We start from the raw sequence: 11,032 nt of genomic DNA, 5'->3' as shown, positions 1-11,032 counted from the left end.
AAGGATTTTATTATTATTATTTCTTTGTTAAAAAGTCCTGAACCATGAATATATCACACCCTGGGACTGCAAGATAATTTATTTCCTCTAATCACATTGTTCTCTACAATTTGATTTGCCTCACTATGTAAACTCATTTCCTTGGCATGAGGACAGCTGTCCAGTGGCTGACGCTGCGACAGGGCAGAGCTGCCAGTGTCACGCAAAGAGCCAGGCCCTCCCATCTGCACTGGCATTGCCAGCACCCTCAGGTTTCTGCCTGAGACAACCCTCTGTACGGGGCGAGTGACATGCAAGCCTTTTCCGCAGCTGCAGGAGTCAGGGAAGGGCTGACTCCTAAGAGCCTGAATAATAGTTTAGCCTCAGGTCATTGAACTTATATTTTCAGCCACTTCATTTTGAGCATCAGCGATGGGTCCCGTGGAAGGTGAAACGGGGGGCTGTGTTTCCTCCACTTACCAGCCTCAGAGGCCAGTTCTGGCACAGGGTACCATGGCAGTTGCATTATTTCCTGTTCCCATCCTGTTCCTCACTGTGACTGCAAGCTCCTCACCCTTCCCTCAATCCTCCAGGCACCCCTCCATGGGCATCGTAGTTCTTGCAGTTCTTTCAGGAAACTCTAAACAGGAGAGTCTGTAAGTGAGCACACACACCCCTTTAGACCTGCAGACCTTGGGCTCTCACAGTTCATGAGTAAGATCCATGTGAATCTGGAAGCCTAACCATCATTTACAAAATTCCCTTTGATATTTTCTCTGGGATCCTGGAGGCCCTTTTACGAAGATGCTCTTCATGGCTTTATTAACACTCCAGTGTAAGGGCAGCTACTGTGGTGTCCTTCACTGCTGCTGAGGCACAATCTCTGTTACCAAAGAGCTGACAATCAGGTAAGAAAAATAACATTTATTTAAAGGGAAATGTATTCTCAATGCTCTGTGTATATTAATTCAAGGGAAGTAGTAAGAAAAGTAGCAGCTAGCATTATTGAGTACTCAGTGTATTCTAAATGCTTTGTACATATTAATTAATTACATAATGACTTGTTTAATCCTCACAAAATTTATTGAAGTTGTTACCAAGATCTGGCTCACTTTACAGATGGGAAAATTTACCTTGTCCTAAATACTAGTTATTGAGAGCAGAGGCAGGGATTTGTACCCAGGAAATCTGAATCTAGAGCTCATTCTTACAACAACTAGAAAATACTACCCTACTGACGCTCTACCACCAAGTAGATAGATAGGATTTTCACCCCTGAGTACAGTGACAAGTAGTGTGATACATAAATAATGCCATGTGCTTTAGGAGTGAAAAAGTGAGAGGGATGTCTGCCAACTGGGGAATCGGGAGATATTATGACGCAGGGTCAGTTGCTCCAAGCCACATGTGAAAGATAGAAGTAGAGGAATAACTTCTGTCTAGTTGGATGGCATGTGCGAAGAACAGACACACAGTCTCAGCCCACGGAACTCCCTCGGCTCCCCACTCCTGCCCTCTGGTCACGGGGAATGGCATTCCATGAGCATCAGTCCTGCCTCTTTCCCTTCCCTCTCAGAGGAACTGTGTAGCCCTCGTTTCCAGAACTCAAGCCACTTCTCGATACCTTGTAGTAGTCACCACATACTATCATATAGACTTGGTCCCACTGCAGCTGGCTCCTTCTTTAACACCCTAAGAGAACCTTCCCTGAAGTTTCCGCTTCTTCACTGACAACATTACTGAAAAGATGAGTCTACATGCTTTTCTGGATTATAAAATAATCCAATAAGATTTCAGTTGCTTAAGCCTGTAACCCAGGTGGTGAAATCAGTTCTTCTTGAAGTGTAATTGAAAAAAATATCTAATTGATTCCAAAATGAAGAGTGGCAATGAAGGTTGCTCAGTGAATAGCCAGCCTGTAGAGGAAAAGAGGAAAAGTGAACTCTGCTTGAATCGACATGAAAAGTTTGCGCAGACTGGATCTAACTCCGTCTCTACATTCCCTAGGCTTACACTTACTCCCCCAATCTTCATAAATTACACAAACCAAAAGCCCAAAACCCTAGTCAAATCTCTCCTCCATCTTCATGCCTTAAAAGGAAAAACTTCAAAAGGTAAAAACCCCAGGAACAGCAGTAATCAAAGGGCACGACCCCGACATGACTTTACAATGAAGTGGAGAATCTTTAAGAAATCAGGCCCCAATTTGAGCTATAAGGTCCAAAAGTTAAGAATGATGTCATAATTCTGATAAAGTTAGTTTCAAAGGTTCCAGTCTTTTAAGGACTACTCAACTTCACAAAGAAAATCCTAGCCTGTGACCACTGAAAATGCCTCCAATGCAATAGTTTTACAAGTAAAAGTATGGAGTCCCATGAATAATGCAGAGTATAGAGTATGCTGATCTGTAATCAAGTCATCAAACTATGGAAAAGAAAGTCAAAACTTGCGCCCTGAACTTCCACTTCTAATGAGGATATGGTAGGTCACAGCCAATGCTCCTGCTCTCAAAACTTTTTTTAAGGGATAAATTACAAAAATCATTTTAAAGCATTGGAGAGCCGTGGAATTAATAAGGACTAAATGAACTAAAATTCCAGAGAGAGAAAAGTGGATGATTGATACCCACTTTTCCCTGGAAGCATCTTCCAGGTCTAGATAGAAGTCTGATGATCAGACGTGGGCCAGGTAGAGGATGTTGCTGGGGAAAGAGAAAGAGAAATGCTGTTGGTGGTGGTGTAGGGCTAAGGTGATAAATCATACTACAGGTGAGGGGTCTGAAATGCATAGCTGATTTCATCCACAAGACGCTTGCTCACCTTTTTGGCTGAGTGGTCGGGGGGGGGGGTGGACCCTAAAAAGCTAGGCAGAAAGTTTTTGAAAAGGAGAATAAAATTGCCATGAATATTGAGGTGATTAAGATCAAAGATCTCCTGAGGGAAGGGGTTTGAAAAGAAAACAGACAGAAGATGAAAGCCTATGGTGAATTGACAGCAGGAAGTCTAGCTACTTGTCAAATTTTGGTGTTGCCTCTAGGCTGAGAATCAAGGTTCAGCCACTGGCAAAAACCGGCTGCTGGGAAACAGAAAAATCAGCAAGGATTTTGATGTTCAAGCGGGACAAAATTAGAGACTGGAGGGCACCACACACGTAACCATTCTCTCCATCAAGACAGTTGCCAAGTTATGATTGATCAGACTCAATCTGCCTCTGTGAGAGGTTGGAAAATCCTTGTTTCCTCAGTTCTGACAGACTGTGGGTGACTCAGCTTTGCCCTTGAGAGGCTTAAGTTCAGCTCTCTGGACTCCTGACCCCCTCACAGCTCAATCTCTGATTGGAGTTTGGAAACTGACCTCCTCTCTCAATCTACTTTCACAGTATTTTAGATACAATATCCAGCTTACAGAAAAATCACGAGGTGTATGAAAAGATAAGACCATATGCTAAACAGTAAAAAATCAACAGCATTAGATTCACGGTTGACCCAGATACTGGAGATAGTGTAACAGAACGGGACCCTATGGGCCTTCCCAGAACAGACTACCCCTGCCCCCGTGTCCTCCACCCGCCTCTTGTTTGTAGAAAACGGTAGCCTCCTAGGCCTTCCCTGAGTTCCAAAGAGTAAATTTAATCAGAGAAGTGAGAAAATGCAGAAAGAAGGGAAAACAGTCAAATAAGACAAAATAATAGTTTAGCCATTAAACAAAGTCAAGGACCTCTAGTTCCTCCTCAAGGACTATAGATAATATCCTGAGCCATGTCCTTTGAGCTGTTTTGCAGATACTGAAACCCCCACCAGGTGGAGGAAGTTAACTGTCTGCTGTCCACAGACACCTAGACCCCAGACCAGTTGGAACCAGAAGGTTGATGATGTTGACTCCCAATTACCTCAGCACCAGCCAATCAGGAGAATGTTCACAAGCTGATCACACACCTAGCAACCCCCTCTCCCTCATCTTATCTTTAAAAACCTTTCACTGAAAGCCTTCAGGATCTTTTAAGCACTAGCTGCCCTGGACTCCTTGCCTGGTGCCTGCAATAAACGCTGCACTTTCCTTCACCACAACCCGGTGTCAGGAGATTGGCTTTACTGTGTGTGGGCAAGCAGACCCAAGTTTGGTTCAGTAACAATAGCAGACAGTTACTTTAAAAATAAGTATGATTAATATGTACAAGAAAACAGAGGAAATGAGAGGCAACATACATGAAATGATAGGAATTTGCAACTGAGAACTGGAATTTGTTTTTTCAAATAATGGGTATGGCAGAACTGAAAAATACAAAATCCAAAGTTAAGAATACAATTAATAGTTTTTACAACAGATTGCACACAGAAAACACACAGAATTAATGAACTGAAAGGTGTTAAATAAAAAATATGCAAATTGAAGGATAGAGATCAAAAAGTAAGAAAATTTATTTTAAAACTTGAGAGATAGGTGTAACATATTCAAAAGACCTAAATTAATATAATTGAATTACCAGAAAGAGAGGAGGGAAAATGAGACAGAAGCAATATTCAAAGAGATAATGACTGAGAATGGCCCAAACTGATGAAAGACATCAACCCACATGTTCAAGAAGTTCAGCAAACTTTGAGCTAAACAAATATAAATAAAACTACATGTAGGCACATTATCAATGTCAGACTGCTGAAAATCAAAGACAGAAAGAGAATCTTAAAAGCAACCAAAGAAATAACACATTACCTTCAAACAAGTCAAGATAAGACTAATAGCAACTTCTCAAAAGAAATGATAAAAGCAAAAAGGAGGGAGGGGACTTATAACCTTAAATGCATGTATTAGAAGAAGGCAAGCTGAAAAGTCAAAGATTTAAGTTTCCATCACAAGAACCTAGAAAGAAAAATCAAATCTCACTTAAGAAGGAAGGTAGTAATAAAGCTAAGGGCAGAGCTTCAATAAAAATTTTTTAATCCAATTAAAATATCAACAAAGCCAACCGTTAGTTCTTTGAAATGATAAGTCCCAGCAAAATAGAACAAGAATGAAATACAAATGGCCAAATAAGAAAAAATGAGCTAAAACTATAGATCCTACTAACATTAAAAAGATATTATGGGGCTTCCCTGGTGGCGCAGTGGTTGAGAATCTGCCTGCCAATGCAGGGGACACGGGTTCGAGCCCTGGTCTGGGAAGATCCCACATGCCGCGGAGCGACTAGGCCCGTGAGCCACAATTGCTGAGCCTGCGCGTCTGGAGCCTGTGCTCCTCAACAAGAGAGGCCGCGATAGTGAGAGGCCCGCGCACTGCGATGAAGAGTGGCCCCCGCTTGCCACAACTAGAGAAAGCCCTCGCACAGAAACGAAGACTCAACACAGCCATAAATAAATAAATAAATAAATTAATTAAAAAAAAAAAAAAAAGATATTATGAACAAATTTACTCCAAAAAATTTGACAGTTTGTATGACATCAAATTTCTCAGAAAATACAACCAATTCTAACAGAAGAATAAATTAAAATTATGGATGTATATTAAATATGTATATTGTATAGATACAAAAATAAAGAAATTTTAAAATATATATTTATTTTATATATAACATATGCATATTTACAGCAGTGTTAATTTTATTTATCAAGTTGTATGTTACATTCCTAGTACTTATTTATCTGGAAGTTTGTACCCTTTGACTGCCTTCATCCAATTCCTCCTTCCTCCACGCTCTGCCACTGGTAACCACAAATCTGGTCTTTTTTTCTGTGAGTTTGTTTGCTTGTTTTTGAAGTATAACTGACCTACAACACTATGTTAGTTCCTGTTCTACAACATAGTGATTTGGTATCTCTATGCATTTCAAAATGATCAACATGATAATTCTAGTTACCATCTGTCACCATACAAAGATATTACATAGTTCTTGACTGTATTCCCCACACTGTACATTTTATCCCCATGACTCATTTATTTTGCAACTGGGACTTAGTACCTCTTAATCTCCCTCACCTATTACTTTCCTCTCCCCATTGCCCTCCCCTCTGACAACCACCTGTTTGTTCTCTGTATCTATAACTCTGTTTCTGTTTTGCTGTGTTTGTTCATTTGTTTGTTTTTTAGATTCCACACATAAGTTAAATCATACAGTATTTGTCTTTCTCTGTCTGATTTATTTCACTTAGCATAATACCCTCCAGGTCCATCCAGGTCCTACCCAATATATATATATATATCGGGTTGACCAGAAAGTTCGGGTTTTTCTGTGTCTTCCTACTCTGCTATCTTGGCTGCTCTCTGTATTTTAAAGACTCTTGATCATACTGCCAGATTGCCTTTCTGAAAAAACCATACTAAAGTACACTCACACAAAGAGATGGGAGAGGGCCTAGGTCAAGACTGATGGATGAATGGATGGATTGGTTGATTGCTTACTTAAATAATAATAACGTGCATTTGTAGAGCCCTTTGCACTTTATAAGTCACATTCACGGTCTCATTTCTAAGAGAGGTGTTATCAGCTCTAACACATGAATAAGGAAACTGAGACGGGAAGAGGTATGACGTGCTAAAGGCACTAATGCAAGTCAGCAGTGTCCAGTAGTTGCTGAAAATCTCCATCAATGACAGTAGCAAAACAAGCACAGTACGTGCACGAACAGGGCCTGAATAGCTCCTCCACACTCTGGGGTGCAGGGTCCTGCTCGGGCTCCAGAACTGGACCAGCGTCATCAGGGCCTTGGTCTCTGTCCAGTTAGAGGAGGTCACAAACTGCAGATATGCCCTTTTTTCTCTTAGTGTCTCTTCTAATACATGAAGCCTGCTTCTCTTCCAAGCTGCCTGAGTGTACTGCCAACGTTTGGGATGGCTCCAGCTGATGTATGGTTTCTGTGCAACTTAGGTCAAATTCCTGACAGAAAGAATCTAATTGGAAGCAAGGGCTGTGCCTGTTGCGTTAGATTTCACCCACTGTTCTATGGGGTATGAAGGACGGGGTCATAAGGTACAGCGAGTGAACTGCCTGACACATCCACCCAGGGTTGCCTGAGATATTATGGACCGAGAGGGTGAACAAAAATTGGTCTCTGCCCTGGTGGAGTTGGGAAAGTTTTCTAAAGAGGTTAGTCTTGAATTGCATAGACTGACGATTTGGTACTTGGGCCATAGGGTGGGAAAGTAGGATCATCAGGAGATCAAACCAGGAACCAAAATTGAGGAGGGTTTAGATCTTACACATGAAAAGAAAACTCAGGTAATATCACTTTAAAGAGAAAAGTAGTTTACTTGTAAAGATTTGCAAAGCATCCCAGATATACAAGGACTGGCTTATTAATTTTAAAAAATGCAAGATTAGATATAAAAAAAGAAGTCATCCCCATAGATAAAGAAGAGATTTAAAGAAACAAGAGAATGCCTGATGCAATGCTGCATCAATAAATTTTAACACTGGAGGAAATGGATGCTCTTCTGGTCAAATATAAAAATAAAAATTTACCCAGGAAGAATTACAATTGTTAAATAGTCTATAAAAGTTCTATAATGAAAAAAAAAAAAAGTGACTAGAGCCTGATGGTTTTACAGCTGAATTCAATCACTCAAACAAATATTTATTAAACTCCTGCCATATGCCACTTCTATTCTAGACACTAGAGATAGAGCAATAAGCAAAATTAAATCCTTTGTCTTGTATCATTTAGAATACACTCAGAGAAAACAGGGCAGGAAGAAATGGATGCACACCGTAGCAGATGGTTGTAAAGGCTAGAAGGAAGGCAGACATCACGGGGGGCACAGATGCTAGAGGAAGTGCTAGTCGCATCAGCTTTCCAGGACCATTTGCACGTTGACACCCATCTGCTAGCTAAACGAAGTGACAGAGGGAGCGGTGTGGGCCTCTGGGGAAGGGATTTCTATGTTATCCAAACACAACAAAGAATTTGCAGCAACATGGATGGGCCTAGAGATTGTCATACTGAATGAAGTAAGTCAGAGAAAGAAATATCGTATGATATAACTGATATGCTGAATCTAAAAAAAAAGATACAAATGAACTTATCTACAAAACGGAAACAGACTCTCAGATGTAGAGGACGAACTTATGGTTACCAGGGGAGAAGGGTGTGGTGGAGGGGGAGAATAGCTAGGGATTTTGGGACTGACATGTACACACTGCTATATTTTAAATAGATAACCAACAAGGACCTACTGTATAGCACAGGAAACTCTGCTCAGTATTATGTAACAACCTAAATGGGAAAAGAATTTGAAAAAGAATAGATACATGTATATGTGTAACTGAAAAAAAAAATGTACTACAATCCTAGGGGGGAAAAATCACTAAATTGTATACTTTAAAATGGGGGGATTTTATGGTATGTGAATTATATCTCAATAAAGCTGTTATTTTGAAAAGAAAAAAAAAGAATTCCAATGTTATCTAACTGTTCCAGACCATAGACAAAAGTGGAAATCTCCTCAACTTGTTTTATGAGGCCAACATGACACCAAAAAGTGATAAAGAGGATTCCAAAGAGAAAACAAAACACCTAGGGACCTCATTATGAATATGGCAGCCCAGGCAACAGCAGAGCCAAGCTCTGTGGGAGGCCAAGTGGGACAACTAGGGGCCGCTCCCTGGGTGAGTCTCAATGAACTCGACCCTGAAGGAATCCAATCTAGCACCCTCTGCACTGGAAAAGCCATCAATCAGACCAACACAGAGACAATCTGATGATTTAAATTTCAATGAAAGGGAAGGATTATTGATTGCTGAATCCTTATTGAAGGATCATTGAGACCATTAGAAACAAAGAACACTGCATGCTACAAAAGCTGAGACATGGAAACAACCTAAATGTCCGTCAACAGATGAATGGATAAAGAAGATGTAGTACATATATACAATGGAATACTACTCAGCCATAAAAAAGAATGAAATAATGCCATTTGCAGCAACATGGATGGACCTAGAATTTGTCATACTGAGTGAAGTAAGTCAGACAAAGACAAATATCACATAATATCACTTATATGTGCAATCTAAAAAAATGATACAAATGAACTTATTTATAAAACAGAAATAGACTCATAAACACAGAAAACAAACTTACGGTTACCAAAGGGGAAAGGTAGGGGAGGGATAAATTAGGAGTTTGGAATTAAAATATACACACTCCTAAATATAAAATAGATATATTTATCTATTTTATAAGGACCTACTATATAGCACGGGGAACTATACTCAATATCTTGTAATAACCTCTAATGGAAAAGAATCTATAAAAGAATATATATATATATATGTATATATATATGTAACTGAGTCACTTTGCTGTATACCTGAAACATTGTAAATCAACCATACTTCAATTAAAAAAAAAAAAGAACACTTCATGCAGTAGTGCCCCCAGCAGTTGGCGAAGGAGGGCCATGACAAACTGAGCTTCACTCTTGCATCTAACAAGGTTTCCACACACTTCTTTTGTTAAATAAGTGACTGAGGATTATAGAGTAAAGGTCTCTCCACTTTTCCCAATGCAACCATAAACCTGGAAAACTTCTAGAAAATATAGTCATTAGCTTTAACTATATGGTTTTCAAAATTCATCTTTAAACACTCATTTTATTTTTCAAAAGGCAAAATTTAGCTCGAGCAGGAAGCATATTCAGAGCTGTGGGGTTGCCCTCATGCACTGTGGGATACACATACATAATCCACGCGTGTTCCAGCGGTGGAATTTATCTTCTGCCTTCGCCCCATCTTGCGTGTCACTTCTGGCTCCAACCCGTTCATCTCCCAGGTCCAGAGGAGTGGGAATAAGCCACAGCAACGCCACAGTTACTCCTTGCTCCGTACCAACTCCATTCGTCCACTTTTTAGTAGTACAACAAAAACCAAGTAGCTCAATTAAATCTGAATGCAATGATCATGCTTCATTCTGCATTTTGCATCAAAACCAAACAGAATTCTTGTGGGCTCATTTCCTGTACAATCTTCCTAAATGTCCAGACCAGCTTTTCAAGTTCTAATGAAACAAATCCAAGTTAACACTGTTTGCTAAAAATTAGAGATGAATGCAAGAATGTTACTAGCAGCTTTAAAACAGCCCCAAACTGGAAACAACCCAAATGTACATCAAGACAAAGGATAAATCTGAGACTTCCCTGGTGGCGCAGTGCGTAAGACTCTGCGCTCCCAATGCAGGGGGTCCAGGTTCGATCCCTGGTCAGGGAACTAGATTCCACATGCATGCCGTAACTAGGAGCTTGCATGCTGCAACTAAGGAGCTGACGAGTCACAACTAAGGAACCCGTGAGCCGCAACTAAGGAGCCCACCTGCAGCAACTAAGACCGGGCACAACCAAATAAATAAATAAAAAGGACAAATCTATTCTGGAATATTCAGACAATGGAGTGTGGCATAATATGTTTGTCAGTTCAGGGTAATAACAAAACACAGCAGACTGGGAGGCTTCAACAGCAGACATTCGTTTCTCACAGTTCTGGAGGCTGGAAGTCCACAATCAAGATGCCAGCAGGCCCTGTGACTGGTGAGGTTCCGCTTCCTGGTTGGCAGATGGCTGACTCCTCACTGTGTCCTCACATGGTGGAGAGAGAGCAAGAGTTCTGGTCCCTTCATCTCCTTATGGGGGCACTAACCCCATTCAGGAGGGCATCACCCTTATCACCTAATTACCTCCCAGAGGCCCCTCCTCCTCGTACCATCACACTGGGGATTTCGGCTTCAACATAGGAGTTTTGGGGGGATACAAATATGGACTAAGAATGCTGCCTGCCACATCAGTAAACAAAGGATGTCTCAGCCATCAGCGATTGAAGCCACCCACAACAGTGAGCCCTGAGGGAACTCAGGATGGAAACAGGAAGGCCCACCATCTAGCAGTCATCAGACTGCAGCCACCCCCCAATGCGGTGCAGCTTGAGGAGACTCAGGATGAGAAAGCACAGGTTACTGGCCCCAGACAGCTGAGGTGCATCTCAAAGGAATGATTTCAGTAAGCCCAGACTCCTGCATCCTCCCATATAGAGAAAAGTGCTGAATTCCTCAACTTGAGATGTCTGGTTTTCTTTCTAG

The sequence above is a fragment of the Balaenoptera ricei genome, chromosome 3 (genome assembly GCF_028023285.1).
Source record: "Balaenoptera ricei isolate mBalRic1 chromosome 3, mBalRic1.hap2, whole genome shotgun sequence".
NCBI classification, from domain to species: Eukaryota; Metazoa; Chordata; class Mammalia; order Artiodactyla; family Balaenopteridae; genus Balaenoptera; species Balaenoptera ricei.
The sequence above is the reverse complement of the archived record's forward strand: the minus strand, read 5'-3'. Positions refer to the sequence as shown.